Source organism: Stigmatopora nigra, chromosome 1, assembly GCF_051989575.1.
Source record: "Stigmatopora nigra isolate UIUO_SnigA chromosome 1, RoL_Snig_1.1, whole genome shotgun sequence".
In the NCBI taxonomy this organism is placed as follows: Eukaryota; Metazoa; Chordata; class Actinopteri; order Syngnathiformes; family Syngnathidae; genus Stigmatopora; species Stigmatopora nigra.
In genome coordinates this window covers 10,342,730-10,364,991 of record NC_135508.1, presented here as the reverse complement: position 1 = coordinate 10,364,991, position 22,262 = coordinate 10,342,730, and the positions used below count along the sequence as shown (strand labels likewise).

The 22,262-nt window shown below is 36.8% G+C and overlaps 1 long non-coding RNA gene across 1 annotated transcript; it reads left to right on the top strand.

Moving 5' to 3' along the window:
- The first annotated feature begins 727 nt into the window (after nt 1-727).
- On the top strand, nt 728-21,266 carry LOC144203218 (uncharacterized). The gene is made up of 4 exons (XR_013327628.1): nt 728-1,082; nt 17,228-17,383; nt 19,387-19,472; nt 20,943-21,266. It is a non-coding gene; the product is annotated as an uncharacterized LOC144203218 (long non-coding RNA).
- Nucleotides 21,267-22,262: the final 996 nt, after the last annotated feature.

The window sequence follows — 22,262 nt, the reverse complement described above, 5'->3', positions numbered from 1 at the left end:
TATTATTTTTATTATTTAGGCACAATACATGCTGTTTTGGGGCCCAATATTTCTATAAAAGACATTGTTTTGACAAAAAAATAATCATTTTGTGTCATTGGTAAGTCAACCAAAGGCTTTAGAAGTCAATCTGAGAAGCATAATTTACCCAAGAAAGAGAACATGGCAGAGGTTGATCTCAGCAAACCATTCATTTCCCCTTGGACAGATAAAACCGTCGAAACAGCAGAGGAAAACAGTATTATTAGTGCTTCCACGCAATATTTTTAATTATTGTCATCAATCATGACTTTCTAAAAAAATGCCTGTCAATTACAAGCACCTAAATGTCAACTTACCTCTATCATAAATAAACACCGTGTCTCTGATTTAAAGACAACAGTAAATGCCTGACAAAAGTAAAATGATCATTCATTAAGTGACTAAAAACAATTATCAAAAATATCTTTGCACTTAATTCAACTTGTCTGAAAAACATTTTGATCCATAATGGTGATGGTTAATTGTCCTCTCCAAATATAACATTGTTGCATTAATTCACAGGTATCAAACCAATTCCACAAATGGTCATGTGAGTTCAGGATTTAATTCTGACTGAAACAGCACAGACAATTTGACCAATGAGGTTTCTGTTGTAACAAACAGCACCTGACTGCAATCACCTGATTACCCCTTTGAGGGAACAGATTGGTGAAAAGTTATTGAGTTCACTGGGTGGTCAGAAAACTTGCACCCCCTTGGCCTGGTGTGGAAATGGTTTGACACCTGTGCAGTAAGTGGTATTTGTGGAATTGAAAGAATGTCACCTCTCTCTCCCAATCCATATTATCTGAGGGTATCAGTATTGAATTAAAGGGATTTTCCTTTCAAGGTTTGAAGAAAAAAGTCATCTGGATCAGGCATCACTTTTAAAGGCCCTAATCCAGGGCCTGACCAACCTACTATTTAGTTCCAAAGGTGTCCATGACAAGTGCATGTTAACAAAGATTGTGGTGACCACCCATTTGGCCAAGGAGTATATGGACACAGAATCTCTGCACCTCTTTGATTCGATGTGCCAGACTCAAGTAAGCTGCTTCTTGGTATGTTTAAAATGAGGAAGAATTTGTTTGGTTAGTTATGATTAAAATATTGTTTTGTGTCGCTCACACATGAAGTATTCCCAGAGGCATATTTTTGATTGGCAGTTAGATATGAAATTTTGCAACACTATCTACAATTAGAATTTGAAAAATGGATCAAAACAAGTCACTGACCACCAGGTATGAGATGTAGTACAGGCATGTAAAAATATATATTTTTTAAAACGGTGGAATAAGATTTAGAGAGAGCTATTCTTAGATGGGATTGCAAGTATCTGTTAGATTGCTGCGATGCAGTAAATAATGTCAAGCTTTATCTTTGGTCCTGCCTCCCATCCAAATGACAAATCCACTGATGGATGTCTGGAGAGCTCAAAGGCGAAGGCAACTACATCTTAATAAGACAACGTGACAACACATGCAGACGTTTCATACGATGAGAAATGAAATGGACAACATGTTGCTTCTCTCAAGGAGAGCTCACAAGCAGTAATCAGCTCCTTCGTTTTTAGGTTTGTGAAAGGATATCGATCATTACCTTGCATTGGAGCTTTTACAGTTTTCCTTTCTCTTTTCACCTTTTACTTGATGACTGAGTTCACAAAAGAATAGTGAAAAGGGTCATAAAAAGGATGCTTAGTATAAACAACAAAGTCTCCTTTGACAGTTCTTATTCATTTGGAATCACGAGATAGGTTTTCCTTAATTTCTTAAATCCATTTATTTTGTACATACAGCTTCTAAATACAGTTTTCGGTCAAGGTGGCAGCTTCCCTTTTCCGATTTAATTTGATCGGTCATTATGAATGACATTGATTTACCACTTGACAAGAATGCCCCCTCTTGCCACTAATTTTACGTTGTTTTACCCATCAAAATGGATAAACAGTTAAGAGGGTGACAATAAAATGGATGGTCTGTTCAAGCAGGAGTCCCCCTGCGTTGCCAACTTGTCAATCCAGTGAGGGGGATGAATCAAAGACATTTCTAAATTTAGCCTGGGCAGAATTAGTGAGAACTCCATAGTGGAATGCAATGACTGGTGGTTACTAAGCAACTGCTGCTAGGCAACCTTGTTGGTAAGCATCGATTATGTTTTAAGGTGCTGTTGGGGGGCTGATTGAGGGGTTGGGTGCCTTTTTAAAAGCTAAAGGGAAAAAGTCACTGGCAGCATTGAAAAAAAAACTGTATGATAACCTCCTGAAAAAGTCTTATATCAGCAAAAAGACCAAGGAACTGATTTGTTTAACCAAATGAGTGCTTTTGGTAATTGTATTCTTCATCATCTGCTGCAGAACTGATAACACGATCAATTACTAAGTGCCATATTAAGTGGAGGGTGCTATTTTGCATACTAACGAGCGTGCGATGCTTTGATGTGGAGAAGAAGACTTGCATTTTGGTATGTTCCCCCAAGAGCCTTTCTGTGTGCGTATTTGTCTGTGTCTGTGCAAACACTTGGATGCACATTTGGTGCTATCATTGAGACAATCACGACGGCAAAGATTTGTACAAGTTGCATCGAATGATGGGAAGGAAATTGTTCATTGTTTTGGATATGCTATACACAATTGCTGTGTATTCCTGTGAATACACAATTAGGTGTTTTTCCTGGCAAAGAGGGAAACAATAAAGGCAAGCCTTTTACTCAGAACGGTGACCTTTTTGTAACCGAGTGAGAGAAAGACAGTTGAAGAAATAATATTTCTCGGGAAATGAATAATACAGACAATTTGCAAGGAGACACGACAGACCAATTTTGTTTCCATTAAAAATTAACATTTCCGCGAGAGGGTTATATGTGTATCGGGACATAATCCTCTTTGAGAATGATACTATGGTCAGGTAGAGGTGTAAAACTGTCAAGTTAAATTGTGAACAGAAATGCACACAAACAGGCAAACACTCTTCGATGCAAGCCCGACATTGTATACAATCTTGGTTTCTGGTACATGTTTCATGTGCCTGTTAATTTGACCCTGAATTTTCCTTCTCATTATCCCCACACATTAATTCCTCATTTCCACCCCCGACCTTGATTATTTAATTTCAGTTTCCCATTTGGTCACGAGTGTGGTAAAAGTTATATTTATACAACATCTGTAGAGAAGGACAACTTGATCTTGGTATATACAGTACCAGCGAAACTAAGGTTTATTGCTCCAAGTGTAAAGTGAGATTCTTCTCTCTCTCTCTTTTTTTTTTTTTTTGCTTTTCTCTGCTACCGACAACGCAATCAAATTTGTCAGACAATAAAAAAGTGGGGCTTGAAAATGAAACTTCACAAGAATAATAATTTCGCAACACAGACAAAATATTTGGGCAAAATTCCATCAAAATTATCAAGCCCTGCCTTGTTGCAAAATTCATGGAGTAAAATCATTTCAGTCCTCAAAGCGCAATTAAAAAAACATTTCTATTTTTTGCCAATTTCACATGGTTAGTGAGTTAGAGACAACCATTATTAAAAACAAAGTTTTGATTGTGACCCTTACAAGACCTAAAAATGCTATACACTTGCATATGAAATGTAAAAAGATATATATATATTTTTTCAAACTCAAGAGAAGTGTATCTATTGGAGTGCATACTAACAGGTAGAGAATTTTATAATTGGTTTATGTAATGATTAATTAATGTATGTTGTTGATTTTGTAAGTTAATCGATGCTCTGGTCCTCTTTGCAAAATTTTGAACAACAAATAAAAACCTAGGGTGAAAAATTATAGTTTGATTTTAGAATTTGAATAGGGTTGGGAACACCTGAATGCACATTCAGACACGTGCACAAAGGTACACAATACAACTGTGACATTTATGCGTGGCGGCCAAACTCAAGAATAGTAATTTCGCTGAGATTAGCCTCTCATACCCTGTGAAATAGGCTATTTCCAGGATGGGGGCTGACGCAAATGCTTTTGATTTTACAGGTTAAAGCTCCAGCTGCATCATAGCGTAGAGGTCACCAGACTCTTTTTTTGTCATCCCCCCCTTTAACCCACCATAACACATATAAATCATAAAGCAATGCACTGTATCAACGACATGCGTGAAGATACTCGGTTGGGTTTCATCCCAGGGATACACAGTCATTTTTGCACCACAAAATTTAATACCGAATTGACGTTTGATGTGTATGGATGGTGATATAATGACATTAAAATCCGATTTTGAACTTATTAGCTAAACATTTTGCTACAACAGCCTGACATGCAACGTATTAATTCTTTAATTTTACATGGCCCTTCTTATCTTCGATTTTATGTGATCAGTAAAATTTAATCTGCAACACACTAAATTAAATAGATTGGTGTGAAGCAAGAAATTGATCAAAACCAGGTGATTAAAATAGTTTTTATCGTTATTTCTTCATTTTTTTCCACAGTATGATTTAAAAATACTTTTTTCTCCCTTGATCATTAGTCCTTGGAGTAGTGATGTCTTCTTTTTCCTTTTATTACTTCAGTAAGTAGACTGACATTCGCAATTAATGTGCAAAGGGATCTTAAAGCCAAAAATATAATATATGTACATGTTCAATGGTGATGTATCACATAATAATGCATAAAATGCTGTTTACACGAGTGATATTTAGATTCATAAAATGTGTTCTTGATGAAAAATGAAATTATAATTCATTTTTGTGCCATAAAGCATGAGATTAAAATAAGGTTTCAGTTTCATAAGAGAGGGTATATTAATGCGTAAACATCTCAAGTTGCATTTGAAAAAATAACAATAGAACAGCTCCACATTCCTCCGTGATGCTTGGAGTTTATTTCAGCTGCTTCCTTTTCAGCCCTGTGACATTGTTATTCAAAAATCTGCTGTTTATGTTTGTGAAAAGAGTTTGAGGCTTACCAGAATGCAATCTATGCTCATTAGACTCAAATGAAGATCCAGCTTCTTCTTTCCTGCTTGAAATTCATTAAAACAGCCTTTTCCCATCATACCTATTATATTGCAACAAAATCAAAAGTTAATAGTCATTTTATTTTATTTTATTAAGAAACTTGAAATCTCTGAGGTAAAACATCTGATTGATTAATGAAAGATGATTTTCTGTTTTCATTTTGGAATAAAAAGAAAATGTGACCCTTCAAAGAATCCTTAACATTTCAGAGCGGTAATAAGAAAATGTAAGAAACAAAAAACATAGGTTAGATTTGCCATGTTGTTGTCTTTAAATCCTTCTGAGTAGGGCTTCCAAATATTCCATGGTGAAAGCCATTAAATCGAATTGGTCAGCTTTGTTGTTCAACAATAGGCATTTTGTTGTATAGAAGGGAAGCCCCATTAAGATGATAGAGGCGTTAGAAAAATATCTCTTTGAAATCTGTCTTTTCACAAAAAGCTCTTTTTCTGTATGATTAAACCTTTCATGAAATCTACCTATGTTTCACCACTGGTAACTAAAGAATGGCAAAAAGTATCAAAAGAAATCTTTGCATGAAATATTGGAATGTAATCTTTCGTTTTAGGGGTTTATGTGATTTTATTATCACAGCATAAATTATTCGAAAATGGCCACCACTATGGATTTTTGGTCATCCGGAAAATAGGTGGTAGTGAAGGAGTTAAGAGACATAAACTGTCTAATAAGTCATATTTTCTAGTGTCGTTTGGGGATGGCTCCCTGGTCAACAGTGATGAAAAATGCTCCAGATTAGAAATGCTTTCTCTGGTAAAAAGAGCTTTTAATAAAAATATGATTTTGTTCTGTGGCTTAACATTTATTGCGGGTGTTCCTTCAATCAATAATGTCGTGTTACTGCCAAAGACACTTGCTTTGGTAATGTATTACCTTTAGCATGAGCATGGATTCTATAGTACATCTTAGGTTTGTGTATGTGGTAAGCTTTGTTTCAAGTGTAAAGTATAAATTGTACTATATGTTTAAGTTTCTTTTCAATCCATGTTTCTTGGTGGTACTTGTTAAAAATTATATTACTAATCTGCTACTTTATGTATGGAATTTGTGCAATGATTAAATACCTTTCTGTATACTCCTCGGTAGGTGTTTATATTGGTGATAGACTTTCTCATCAAATGATATTTTCTGTCCTCTTCTCTACTCACTCCAATCTCATAAAAACTTTCATTTTTTCCACTCAAACCACTGCAGAGTGAACCAAGGGCAGTCCAATAGTTTTGAGTTTGTCACTGAAGTGCCAGTGTTCATTTTATTTGGTTCATTGAGGTCTGTGCAGTAGCTCAGTGATTGGGCCTGTTGACTCAGAGAAAAAGGCCTGGTTAATATCTGTCAGCTCAGGATTTGGGAGCTTAGTACATGGGCTTGGATGGGTGCTTTTCAGCTTCCCCTTTCAATCCAAAAACAAGAGTAGTGAATTGAAATTTAATCAAAAGTTATGAAATTGAAATATGTTGGATGGGTTTGGTTGTATGTCCAATTCAGTCCAGTGATTTGAAGGTCATGTCTAGTTTATTCATATTCCTATTCTAAACTGGAGGGCTTCACAGACGACCGACCCACTAAATTTACTAAATGAAAAGGCTTCAATGGAAATGCTAGTTGCGTCTGACTTATGTATTGGTGCAGTCAAATTACTTGTATGGTGGCAGTTCAGTTCCTATTGAATGGAAGCATAAATATGAATGCCAGCTTGTTATCTCGACTCTGCCAACCAGTTGGGCATGCGTCTGCCTTTCTCTGAGTTTCTGAAACAATGTTATTTGGTCTATATAGCCACAACGTACATTGTGTAACCTAATACCCAATTTACTCCTTTCAGCAAAACGTCATTTTCCTATGCCTCCACCTACAGTGGCTAAGGTCAATGACATGACTGAAACCGCTCCAAAGTCTTCACTGACTACTGTTAAAGCATTGCCCATTACATTGTTGATTATGGGATAGAAAAGAATTGCGTATGTCGATTTGTACAACTAATGCTTGGTTAGATAATGCACCATTCGAAAATCTATTGATTCCTATACACAAAAGAAACAGCCCAATTCGGTAAAATAAACAATAAACCAATATACACTTACGATTGGTGTAACAATAAAAGTATAATCATTAAGTAAAGTTTTATTTTTAAAAAGCAACATTTTAAATAGATTGTGGTGGGGCTGCCCTTGAAGTAATCGCCACGGTGTCTTTAGTCCTTTGTGCCTTGTGTACAGATGTGTTTACTAGCACCTCATGGTTATGAAAATATGACTTATTATTGCTTTGACTTTGAAGGGACACTGTGTTAAAGAAATACAATTGAGTGTGGGCAGCTTGTGAGAGGCTTTATGCAGCTAAATTGCAGCCTTCAACAATAAAAAAATGGTTCATTGTTCTCTCTGTTAAAAGTTATTTGCCTCCCCCTCCTCTCATCATAGCTATCTTTGGCATATGATGTCATTCCGCTTGTCCCCTTAGTTTTTTTGGTCTTTTTTGGGGGGGTTTGGGGGGTTGCCCTCCCTCTGCAGTGTTTTCAGTGTCCCCGCATGCATCAATGTCATCTACCCTCCCTGCTGGCTTCTGATTTATGAATCCTATCCTACACTGCTATTGCTGCCACCAGAAGGAAGCATTGATGGGCCAATATGTCGAGTGTAGCACCAAGAGAATTGCCTCGTTCCCACAAATATCATGAATATTATTCTGACAACCTGTAGCCTGCAGGAGTTCACATTAAAGTAGTACAAGATGAAATATGAAAACCTTACTGTATATTCTGGGTTATTTCAATTTCTGCTTGGATCTTTTTTTATTAGTTTCAGTCTTCTCACCAATTCAATGTTTAATACGGAGTACATTTGTAATGGTTTCAACTCTCCACTAATTATCCATCTCTATTGTCCCCTTGTTCACTTTCTTAATGCTGTCCACCACCTTTGGAAAAGTGTGGCACAAGTAAGGGGTGGGCTAGAATCCCAAAGTGGATCTGAGACTATCGGTTGACAGTCCTTTCTTGGTAGCACGAACTAGAGGGGTGTTGCAATCATCACTTGCTCAGATGCCATCTGTAGAAAGGAACAAGACACCAAAGGTCATGTTCTGAAGAATACTATCTAACATCTATTATCCTTTTTTAAGTGTTCTTAATGTAAAAAGGCACTTTTATAAATGGCCAAGACTAAAGATTCAGAAACGGACTTACATTATGGACTCTGGATAGCGTTATGACTACAGGGAAAACAAAGTCAAGCAGCCATTAGTTAGCATTCGGTATATGCTTCGCTTTTTGTAAATTCCATTCCTGCCTATTGTTACAGTTAAATTTTGTTCATATTTGCACATGCCAAGTTTGTCTACTGTGTGAATCTCAGATACGTACTGGTTCACTGGGTTTACCTCAGGCAGATCACTTGATCAGTTTGAGTATGAGAAACCTAGAAGGCTTTGATAACAGAGTTTTATTTCAGCTGCATTTAAATAATTAATTTGGAAAAATTTTATTGTGTTTTGCATGCAGACAATTCTGAAGGTGAGAATCCAAATGACACTGCCAGAGAAACATGCCAACATGGGTGTAATAATTCACTCGTGAAAAAGTGTTAAGATCTGGATGAGTCCGATGTAGTGCAGTTTCTTTGAATATCCTGGCCTGCACATGCAAGACTTGATATCCCATTTAGTTGCCCCTCATTCTTAAAATCCAGCCGTATCTCTTTTCTCCTTCGCTAATAAAGGATGGAATAGTCACAAATGCACAAAATATCTCCTTGTGATTGACAGTTACCTTCGCTTAACTTTCCATTAATACAGTGACAGGTAATATATATCTCTATTGTTACCAGTAATGTTTAAAAAAAGAAATACAACATGATATGCAGGTACACCCAATAAAATGGTGAATGTTTTGATGTTTTATATTCGTTGGGAATGCACCATGTATATTTTTATGGATATGTGATGCAATGTTGCTGCAACTGTGAGTCTGTGCAAAGGAGCTGCAGCTCAGACATAGAGAACATGTTGCCCACTCAACCCACACACAAAGTCCCATCAGCAACTCATTACACACTGACACAGTATTTCATTTAACGCGTTGTTGTGCCCTAGGTTAGTATCATCTGTCATTTGGAGCTAATGTCTCAGATGTTTCCATGCTGGCTATGGCCCCATCAATTACCCACACCGATGCTGATACAATAGGTAGGAAGATAGGACCAATGATATCCTGCTCAGCTATTGAGCCCACCTTAAGCTTCCTTGTAATTCAACGCTCAGGCAAACACCACAGAATGGACTCATTGACCACCGTTTCCAACAACTTTGACAATGCAGCTTTGTCCTGAATGCAACAAAAAGCAGGAAAAACAGACTACATCTGCTATGTGTATTCTTAGCAGAGTTGAAGACTGTGTATGATAAAAATTACATTTCAGATGTATCATTTAGGAATTGGATGGTGGTTTTTAGCTGCAAAGTAGAGCTGTTTCACTTGCCTGGCCAGCATTTAGCGATAGGATTAAGTTTTATATCATATTTTGTACCCCTAGCAAAGCTTTGAGAGGATAAGGCTATGGGAAATGAACGAATGAATGAATTCTGTACCCTACAGAGTCCCTATCCATTGCATTGAAAGTACTGGCCATTTACCAATTCTGTTTTACCTTGTACAGCTATGGATTGTTGAGTGAAATGAAATCTGATACAGGTAATTGATTCTGTGTCTTCTTTAATCGTTTAGCAGAGGTTTTTCAAATGTCTTCATTTTCTTTGAAAGTCTAATCTCAGTCACAGGGCCCTTTATCTGCTTCCTTTTGGGCTTCCCATGCTCTCCTGGAATATAGTCTCTCCATTGTAGATAATATTCAAATCAATTCATTTTATGCAGGTTTTCAATTTCAAAAGATGCCTAGCTTGGTCATTCTTTCTTAAGTAGATTAAGAATAAAAAACCTTTGGAAAATGTTGATTATGTATGAGGGGAAGGTGATTTTAGAGTTGAGCTGTTGTGAAAAAAAATCCAGGATGAGTGCTGTATTATATTGCAACATAATGTAGAATATTCCTTTTGAGCTCTCATGCCTACATCATTATTTTACTGATAAAGAAATAAAGGCAAAAATAGGATTTAAAAAATAAAAAAGAAAGAAAATGAACTTCTCTATTTTAACACATCATGGCTGTTCCTCATGACATGAGCTGCAGAACTGTAGGGTACCTCTTTTTCTGACTGGACAGGTAAAATATACATAAACGACTGAAAGCTGCAAATGATTCTGGAAAGAAATTAATAAGCTTTCATCTAAATTTTGAATGCAGGTCAGTGAAGTGTTTAGATCAGCAGAGATTTATTATGACACACCTCTTGTAAGCACACAGTAGAGTATAATTATATAAACGGATTGGTATTTCTTCTCCCAACTCTGCTGTCACTTAGCAATATTCATGAGCCTTTAGTTTTGATTACCACTAATACATATTCAAAAGTAAATAGCTTTGATCGATGATCCGATGTGAATCCAAACTTAATTTCCCCATGGTCTCCATCAGAGCCCTTTGAGACTGCTTGGATAGACAAGCAAACAATATCTAGTTTATGTGTGGGTAAAACAGATCTCACTTGTAGGTTGTCAAAAAGCAATAAATAAATTAATATATAAATAAATTAAAATCTGTTTCGCTCATCCTTTACTACTGAACTCGCTTCAATACAATACATACAGTACTACGTTGATAAGTATGTCAAAGGTCTTTCAATATTAAACCCGATGTCTTTGTTTTATCTTTTTAGTTGAAGCTTTAGTAGATGCAATGTGGCGTTTGAATCTTCTTCCCTTACCTGTCTGGATTTTTTTCAGGTAGTATTACTATTTCGTCACAGACCGGAAGAAAAACATTCTTCATAGGTTGATTGAGCACTCAAAATTTTTCCATGTTGAGTGTAAATGATTTATTTCTCTATTTCTGCCTTGCAACCAGTTCAAGAGGTATCTCGCCTCTTAGCCATATATTTGCTTTCCTTTCGGCATTTACCTTTACATGAAGCTGTGTCTTACACAATAAATAAGAGAGTGTGCAGGGAGTACAATCCAATTTCACATCTTTTAGACAAACATGCATAATGAAATGAGGACACCCAAACACCCCAAAGGTTTTCATTTGACTTCATGTGGGTGTCAAAATGGGAACTGACTTTGGCTAGGAGTGGAATATATACGTGTGTGTGTGTGTGTGTGTGTGTGTGTGTGTGTGTGTGTGTGTGTGTGTGTGTGTGTAAATGTGATATCTACCTGTATTAAGTGGCTGAAATGAGTTTCCCCTCTCCTTGAGAGATAAGGTGAGAAGCTCGGCCATCTGGGATGGGCTCCAAGAAGAGCTGCTGCTCCTTCACATTGAAAGGAGTCAGATGAGGTGGCTCAGGAATCTGATTAGGATGCATTCTCAACATCTCCCTGGTGAGGCGTTGTGTTCACGTCGCACCAGGGTGAGGCCGTGAAGCCGACTCAGGACATGCTGGAGAGACTATGTCTCCCGGCAAGCCCGGGAATGCCTTTGGATCCAACAGAATATTTGATGAAGTAGCTGGGCAGAGAGAATTCTGGGATTCCCTGTGGAAGCTACTGCTCCCACGACCCAACCTCAAATAAGCAAGATAAAATGGATGGATGGATTTTTTAAAACATTGTACATACAGTGAATCAGTTTTCTACTCTTTTCACACACATTCACCCATAAAAAATGTGTATATAAAAAGCATTTCTCATGCAGTGAAGAAAAATGTAAACACATCAATTTTTGAATCTTATTTTTATGAGATAGACTCAAAGATCTCAAACATTTTCCACTTGGAAAAAATAGACATTTCTCTCAAATATTGATTCATTAATCAGTCTAAATTTGTCATTGTGAGCACTTTTCCTTTGCAGGGGTAATCCATCCTACATGAACCACAAGGGCCCCTATTAAGAGAAGTAAACAACATACAAGAAAGTAAAGACAGCACTTTGTAAAAACATGACGAACGCTCAGTTGACACACTAGCGACTCACGTTACACATTAGAGGAGGTCCGATGGCTTCACTTTAAGGATTTCAACCTTAGGGCACACGTGGTGTTTACTTAATAACACACATGAGCGATTTAGAATCTACTAAACTGCTCCATAAATCAGTTTTCTAACATGCTAATTAATGTGGAGACTCAAGGGCATCACTTGTAATAACAGATGATTAAATGATTTTCAAAAGAGTCGCCAGGCATTGCTTCCTGCTCCAACATTTTTCACCAATTGTAAAACTGCAAAATTATTTAACATGCTGTTGAATATGCTAATCTCCAGCAGAAAGTCAAGAAAACAACTCACACTGAATCATTAAGAACACATTCCAGTCATCTGGAATGCATATTCACGATGAATAAATGGTGATACTTTACATTTGGCATAGGAATTAATGAAGCACCATTTACGTTTTTGCTCCATTTCAACCAACTCTGACTTGAGCCTTGTGGAAATAATGTAGCCAGGCAATGTGCGATGATTACCAATTATACAGTAGAAAAATAAATAATAGAGACTCATTCCATTTTGATACAGCAGAATGCTTTTGAATCATTCACATCTAGTGGCGCAATTTCTCCCCTGGTATTGTGTCTGTCACCACCAAAGCCCATCTCCATTGACACAATGAATTTGTGGAACGGCAATTGTTTTCTCCCCTCAATCAGATCTGTATTCCCAACTGATCCTTTTATCTATAAAAATTCACCAAACATAGTATATGAATATACCATGAGGCTTGTACTCTAGCAATGTTGCTCCAATTGCACTAATGTAGTCTTACATACAAGATAAATGAGATATTAATCTGTTCATGTGAAATGATAAATTGGGATATGGACATATGAGTAGTTATTAATTTGTCAAAAGGCATAAGATTTACAAAATTATTTTAAATATTATTTTCATGATTTTTGACCTCAATGGCAGAGTTGAATACGCACAGCATGTCTCTATTTGGGATCTTCCTGAGCTGTAAAATACAAAAGATTGTTAATCTTTGGTAGTGGGTGGATTTCAAATCTCTATGTACAAGCAAGAACCTTCAGGGACTTTTTTGTCTAAGACAAAAAATAAGTTTGGACCATTAAGAATAGAAAGGGCTACAAGACATGTTTTTCCCCCTTTTTTTTGGACTATAATGGCCCAAATGTAGTGCTCATGGTTTGCCACGGATACGAATCATACTTCCTTTCATGTCCACTTACAAAGAGTTAGTATCAGTAAAACATTTACTGGGCCCGTAGATAAGCAATGTGTGTGTAGCGCATTTACAATGGGATCCATCTAATAAGAGATACTAAGTGGGTGCAAAAAAAATCAAAAGAAAAGGAAAATACTGTAGTTTGCTTAGCATTAAATAAGATAAGAAGATGGAAAGCCCATCCCAGATCATTGCATGCATTGAAGTTAAATTCTGGCTTGTAACAATAATCTTTTTATTATATAATGTAAAACCTTTCTTTTTCTCCCCCATGTATGTTTTCTTTGTCCATAATGAAAGTACTTCTAAAGTCTATTGCAAATACTTGATGGCGTGATGACACAAGATGACTTTTTAATTGATTCTAATTTCAATACCTGTGCCATCATTTTGCTTCCAAATGATAGTGCCTAAACTAATTTTGCTGTCAGCAACAGAACACTATTACACTTCTCACTGATGATCCTGTAAATTACTAACATGACTTATACAGACAATTTTTTTTAATCAGTCAGTGATGCTGAGTGTGGCATTTCCAGTTCAAATGACTCTATAAAAAAATATAGATTATACAGAAAGAATTTCACACCCACATAAAAATATATGAAAAATGATTCAATTGACTCTACCTGACATTACAGCCAACCCTCTAAAGTAATAGTTATACGACATATGCTGTATGGCCAGGTAATCCCTCTGAGGGGAAACCTATCTCTCCACTCGAATTCTCTTGAGGCTGTAGAGCTCATTTATAAAGCTTGCCGCAACACGGCTGCTTCTTCAATTCAATTTATTTTTTTTCCAACAATTTCTACAGAATTACTTTCTGGACCAAACACATAACTAAACTCCAAATGATAAGATTTTCCTTTTCTATGTGGTTTAAATGTAAGTTCGTCATGAATTAAGTTCCAAAAATGTAATTTGTGTTTGAGCCGTAGGAATATGTCAAGTCAATTGATAGGTCAGAAAAGTTAGGTGTATATTGTAAACATTATTAGTACTGTATATGTGAAATCCAGGATTCATCTTCATTTATTTAAAGCTTCACTGTACATTAAGTGTTTTGTTGCCTCAGTTAAAATAATATCTGAAGAACTGACATTTCATAGAAGGCAATCAATGCTAGTGAAAAGGTCAGCTCTGCTTTTAAATCAAGGTTCAAAAATGTGTTTTTAATTTTATGAATGTATCAGGGCAATTCTGAGATGAATCCCAGGTGGGTACAAACCTTGATTTGTTGAGTTAGCATGTTCTCCAAAGGTACACTAATCATGTGCCTCGTAAAATATGAATTCAAACCTCATAATTTGCACCTGAGTTCAAAATGAGCATCTTTTCTTTCCTATTTAAAGTGAACAATGCTCTGTTTGTGAAGCTTAGCTTTTATTGAGTGCACTTTCTTTTTAATATTTAAATGAAGAGATGCAGTGGGCTTCATAAACATGCCCCTTTCTACAAATTAAAGGGTGGCATTAAAAAAATGCTTCTTGTGTGTGTGGTGTTAACTAACGGGTTGGGACTAGGAGTAGTTTTTTTCTGGTGATTATATTTTTGTTTAGTCTGAACAGAACATCTGTGATCTAACAATAGCCCTCCTGACATGCATATTTCATGTGTTTTTACTACCATTTTTCAAATCTGCTAGTGTTAGACATTTTTGTCATAAATTTGGATGTCACTACACATCCTTGCAAATCAGAATCCATTTCCTACTCAAATTATTGCTCATGTTTAATTCACTGACAATACATACATTCTAATTTGACCGCACTAAATTATTAACCTAAAATGATAGAGGGAGGGTGAAACATTTGAGGGTGTTCATTTGTTATATCTTAATGCACAAATCGATGTAGAATGTAAACTGCACATTTGGTCACAGTAATACAAGCGCTATGGCTCTAACCCCACTATATTTGCCAGTTGTGATGAATGAAGAGAATCACAGTGCTTAACCAGTCAGTGTAGTGAGTGATGAAACTGAAACAGCAGGTATGTCATTCATTGTGAAGATAAAGGTTGCACTTCCATCCTTCATTATCTTTATTTCCTTTGAAACAGAGTTCAAGCACAAGATGTTTAACTTCGTGGTGATAATTAGCACTCTTATTAAAGGTAGATAGATGCCCACTCAGTTCAAATCTGCTAAAATGTCATGGACAAGATGACATAGGTCAAGCACAAACTGAATGACTAAGCTCAGCTGCTTCATCAGATCACACTGGACTTGTCCTTCCCGTGGTTCTTGTCCATATCATGTCAGACTTCACAGAACTGGCTGCATGTACTTTTTAAAAATGTAATTATATATATTTATATATTATATATGTAAATACATTTATCTTTCTTTGTTAAAGCCTTATTACAATGCCACAATACTGGAAAGTGCATTGCAGCAGTGTGATTGCATTTCAAAGCTTTTCTGGTTTAGTTTTCTGTAGAAGCCTAGTCTGCTGTTGACTTAATGTACTGCTTCAAGGTGAGCTACTAAATGTAAAGTTTTGATTATTGGCTCAAAATGTGACCTCATGAAGCACTTTTCCGTTTTATGTGTTTTCATGTGCATTCTTTATTTATTTTTAGATTCTCACCAATGGATTCTTTTAAAGTGCTCATTTCCTCTCCTTTTATTTATCGACTAGCACATAGAAACCACACAGTCTGCCCTCTGTTTTGCTACAAATCATAGGCCAAAGTTGCTGTAGATTGGAAAGAAAGCAAATTATTTATATGGGCACAAACAGTGAACATGTGACACGGCCAAGAAGGAATGACATGTACCTGTGCTCCATTTTGCCAGAGGTTACCTAGTCATAAATTTTACTCAGAACACTGTTGCACAATCCTGTTGGTACAGCAAGTATGGATATGGCTAGGTGATGATGTAATGAATCGTGGAGAGGTGGTAATGATGATGAGAATTATGGTGACAGGGAAGGCAGCGATGATGATTATGATGATGGCAACCATGCATACTGCAAAGCATTCACACATGTTCTCCATATATAATAAAATAGCTCTCTTGAGTCATTTAGCAATTTGTTCGACTCACTTCATTTGATTTGGAAAAAAAGTCATCATATAGTGTTTCTGTGGCTCACTGATTCAAATTCACTTGCAAAATGAGGCGTTTGTTGGACACATTGGCACGTAAATATAAATTAGCTGCAATGTGGTACAAGTAAAAGGAATTTAGAGTGAATGGGCTAAATTGAGACATGTGTAGATTGTGGGTGCTCATTTCATATGGTAAATTCTGTTCAAGAGGGTACCAGGAGGAGATATGGTCAGGTTTCCCTTTCTAAAGGGCAAAGTGGGTTCACGCAAAACTTGGTGCAACCAAGCACATTTAGGTAAATCATATTTCTGCTGCCAAGATTAGCGATCATATAGTTTTCCTTTTATCTGAGTTGAATAGATTAGAAAACTGTGCTTTTCCCAAATATAAATACCTTTTCAATTAAAATGTACTCTAGAATTTTAGTCTATTAATGTAAAATACTCACACTACTAATACATCTGATGCTTTAATCTCCCAATGTATCATTTTAACTGATAAAATGAAACAGCTTTCTTGCATGTGGCTTCCCCAAATATCTGTCTCACTTGAACTGACTGGGCAGCATTTAAACTTTTATTGATTGCTTAGAAGTCTCTGAGAATCCATATTCCTATGATATATTTCACTCCCACGTCCCTTTTTATTCACTCATGCATGATTCCCCCCACAACTACTTCATCATGATTGACTGCAATAATATAGTTTAGGTAATTAGAGCTGCATCAATTGCCCCATCCATACACACATTTTAATTTCAGCTTTGCGTGCAACCCAACATCCAGTCTGTCGCCGTCATGCTTAGCAAAGTGCGACCAGGCAGGGTGGAAGTCTTGGGACGTGATCTCACCATAAAATTTATTACTTTCTTTGTTTGAATGATGACCATGGTTGCCTTGTTTTGGGTGTTTCAGAGGGTCTGACAACATTTTGGAGCAGCTGCTCAGACGTGCATTGCATGGTTTCCTCAGGCTGTTGTCAGTGGAAAAAACATCAGCACTTTGAATTCCAATCAGGCAGCAGGTGGCTCATGCACATCCCCTTCTTCATGCCTCAATGACCACAAAGTGGTAAGTATTATGTTTAGCACATGGCTAAAGGAATATTTGTTACTAAAGATTCATCATTGGCACACTGCAGCTACATTTTAGCATATCAAAACAACACAGGAAAAGATGTAAACTTGAATTTGGTCTGTAAGTACAACCTGAATTTATGGAACAACATGTTGAATATATTTACAACTCTTGTGGCAGAAATTTGTCTGAAGTAATCCAGACCAAACGAGGAGTAAAACAAGATCAGCAACATAAATTGAGCAGAACATGACAGTAGAAATTACGACAAAGGAAAAAAAAAAATAATGATTTAGTTGATTAAAACACGCAAAGCAAAAAATGGACGACAGCACGACTCGATTTAGGAAGAGGGGAAAATAGTGTACAAAGATTACTTTTTATATTTGAAGTCTGTGGCAAGGTGAAGGCTGAGTCATACTTCCAAGTTTCTCCCATTCTGACTTGTCACTCAGTTTGCCATTTTATCAAACTGGATCTTTCACCTGAAAAATGTCACTACCCACCAAATTAAATTAGTTTCAGCAACAATGCTGCAGGGAAAGAAGTTTAATTAACTCACATGAATTATTACAAAACAACAAATTGATTTTTATAGCTATGGCGCAGAGTTATTGTTGTGGAATTATTGTGATACTTATTAAGAGGGTAGAATAGCTGCAATGAAGTTGACTGATGTTGATATTCATATGCAGGATAAGGCAGCATTCGATTTTAACACTGGAAAAGTATGCCCTCCCTTGACAATTTAGAATATTTCCATTTTATGGGCATTCTGATCAGGATTTCATTTCAGTATATGTTACATATTTATTAAAAACGGATGGATAGAGTGGGCTTGCACAATCCAAACAAAGTTTTACAACTAACAGATGTGGAATGTGAATAAACATTATAGAGGTGCAAAGTTTTGGGCACCCTGATAGAAAAAAAGGGTAGAATGCATTAGAATTAATTAGTACTTCTTCCCAAACATTTATTTATAACTTACACTGAGTTTTTGGGGTCTGTATAGTGGTATTTTGGACCATCCCACATAATAAAAACATCCCAAAGTTACTTAAATATGCTGTTTGCTCAGCATAGACAGTCTGGACAAATTTCAATGACATATTAGGCCAAGGCTCCAGCACCCCTTTAACTTTTGTGAGAAAAAGTGGCACTGAAAATAAATACATTGAATTTTCCTTTCCTTATTTTCTGTGTCTTATAGTTGACACCGATTTATCTGTGCCAACAAAAAGTTAGGGGCCTAACATTGTGATTACCATAAATAAATATCCTTTAGCTTAATCATGGATAGTGCAATTAATATAGTAGAGAAATACTATAATTTGCTTGTAAAAGTCCAGGTTCTCTTGTTCAGCCTTGACAAAAACCCTGTGATGTTTTTGCTTCAGATTTCTCATATTAAAAGGGTCAAGTCCACGTGTGTGTGTGCATGTATTTGTGTGTGAATGTTTTGTTCTCCTGCGAGGAGCACAGCAGGACATCTCCACCCAGGTTCCGTGAACGTGGACCACAGTTTTCTCGACTGACGTCAATGCACTGTACTGTTCAAGACCTAAAGCGCTGTATTTGAGTTGTGAAAGGTCGTGCACGTGTTTCAGAAATGATACATATGCACACGCTGTCATTTTATCAAGAATCCTTCAATTTCCAGCACCATCACTTAAATGGACACACTTTTGGGAAACAGTTGAACACTCAAGGTTTTAATCTTTGCTTAATCCCTTTCATTACAATGAGTATCGGTTTGCATTTATTCATCTCTACAGACTGAACAGCCAAATCTTGTTACTGTTAACTATAAATGTCATCCTTTGTCCCTCCTAGGGCTGTGATTATTTTGCAGCTCTTTAGTCTTTGGAATAGCTTAATTAAAATAGGACTTTTGACCATGGCAGCCGACCAAGATGGAAAAAAAAGGAACACTGTGAAAAACAAATTGTGAAACAGTCCCAGGGGTACTCATGTACTGTACAATGTCTCAACAGTGAATGTGACCGGGCAATAACCCAGGAGGCCAGGATACAGAGAACTTTATTTTGGGGGAGCAAAGTCACAGAGTCCAACCAATGAGGTACAGTCACACTTGAAGAATTCACTTGAGTGCTAACTAGATGTAGTGGAACAAATCGCCCTATTCCATTGGACTGCATTATAATAATTGCTATAGGCCTCACCATTCTTTTTTTACATCAATGAAATATCTACCCACTACCATTTGTACAGTATGAAAATGTAGGCAGCCAATGTATTTTCTTAATCAATAAACCTGACTTGATGGTAAACAGATTATTGCCAAGGGACACCAATGGAAGTTTGTAGCTATCTAATGAATATTTAATCATTTTGGGCTATTTAGAATATCTAATTAAATCTCACTTTCCGGAAGCAATATACACAATGATTCTCCAATTAATTTGATACTTAAAGGCAATGAGCTTACACCCACTGGAATGTTGGGATTTTGTTTATATTTACATGCTGAGATCATTGAGGAGCACAGGTTTCAGAGATTGGCTTTACAATGGAATCAAGAAATAAAACATTAATATGAGCGCCATGATGAATAAAACATATAGGTGAGATGCACAGGTCAAGTTAGAGGTAAATGTGGGTGTAGCTGCTATAAGAAGATGCAAATGATGTTATGAGAATGACGTTCTGAGCAGATAGGTATGTTTCCTGCCAAAAAAGAGAAGTGTCCGGGATGAGTTCTCCCCAAGAGTAAGTAACATTGCTCGAGATTTTTTTACGATAAGAATAATTAATTATGCATTCATTTTTTTTGAATATGGCAGCCTTGAATAATGTGAATGACAATTTCCAGGAAAATGGTAGACAGAAAATGCTAAACTGATAAATGTTGAAAGAGGTTAGCTGGCAGGAAAAGTTGATTGAGTTGAAAGGTGTTGAAACAATCAGAGCATAAATTTCCAAGCACAGCATTTTATGAGTTATTTATAACATGAATTTCAAGCCTCAATTTTATCACTAAAGAAGTCTGGGATGGGAGGGATGCTGGAGCCAATTCTAGCCAACTATGGGCGGTGGACACCCTGAATTGGTGGCCAGCCAATCACAGGGCATAAGCGTCGACCAACCGTGCACCCTCATGCATATTTAGGGGAAATTTAGTTTCAACCAGCCTACCATGCTAGTTTTTGTGACGTGGGAGGATACCAGCGTACCCAGAGAAAACCCACAGAAGAACATGCGAACTCCATACAGGAAGGTCAGACCGGACCTTTGATTTAACAAAACCGCATGGCTGATTAAAAAAAAGCCAAAAAGGCATTTTCATTGTCCACTGAAAAGAATGAGAAATATCACGATGCTGATATGTGGAAATGAGTCTTAACAAGTTTGCAGTAATCGGTTGGCACAGACCACTGTGGGCCATTAAAAAGGCATGGGACATGACCCACATAAAATTAAATTAAACTATTAAGACTCAATATGAGGACGGCATTAATCACGAGCGTGTGTGTGCATGAAGACACACTGATACATAAACTCAAACAAGGTTTTCTCTGTTCTTTCGCAGACATTTGCTCTACCCATTTCCAGCCTACAAATTACACTCGTTGGATCACTTGCTTAAAGAAAGTTACTGTGTCTCTGACAGCTGCCGCTTGCAGATTTTAACTCGCCTTCGAAAGGAACTGCTCTGCCAGGATTCCGTCACATTTGCACTAGTGAACATTGATAGATTGTGATTGTTGTGCAATTCCTCCAACAATGATGCTGAAAGGGGCAATCACATATAAAAATGTACTACGAAAAATCGTAAATCACCCTGTTGCACAAAAGGAGGAATGGCTAGGTCTAAAACAGCTTCACACAATAAAAAATCCCCACGATGCAGAAGGATTTGGAGTCTTTATTTTAATTGTGTAGTAGTAGTATGTTCAAATTTGGACTATATAGTATGTGAAAAATGCATGAATCTTTGAATGTGGATTATATCTATACAAATAGGGAAGAATGCTAATGTGTCTAAGTCTCCCATTCACAGCAATGCTGATTTTCCCCCACCCCTGAATATTCTCTACAGAGTATTTGAGATAAATATATTATTGAAGCAGCAAGTGAACACAATCAATACTGCAACCAATGATGATTTCTGAAACATCCCATTTGTATGATGACTGCATTCACACATATACTGTACCTCATGGGAAAATCACTTTGATGTGCATGATCATTTATTTCAGAAAATAAATCTGATTTGTGTGCAAATTGAGGTGAAAAGGGTTACAGCAAAGACTGAAAGGAAATCTCTTAACATTTCAAAAGAAAAGACACATTAGTCAGATGGGAAGAAAATCCTTTGAATGAAATAGTAACGTCCAGTGGGTAGTCGAGCAAAATCCCACAATGCGACTATTCACCATTAACTGCATTTTTGGGTGAATGATAGCAGCAAAGAAAATGAGGGGACAGAAGAGGTGACTGTGAAGAAAGGTGACACATTACACTTGGGAAAGAGGGAAATTCTAGATTTGATTAGAACTTTATTTCATCCCGTATTCAGAAAATTTCCTTGGTTGCACTAGCAAGACAGACACACAAGACATTGTAGACCTAGATAAAAAAATGGAGCCACACACAGGTAGTTGATAAAGTAGGGACCTTCTGCCGACTGAGACTGAGGTTACCGCACAGTCCCTCAGTAGAATGGATGTTTTAAAGAGCACCTTCCTTGACTAGATCCTCCTAAGCTGTCCTATCACCTGATCAGCAGCAGCATAGAGGACAGTGGGGGTTAAGGATGCTGGTCTTTAAAAAAAGAAAAAGGCTGAAAAAACTTATTTGACCTTAATGTGATACTTGGTGAATAACAGTAGGAAAAGTTTTATATTTT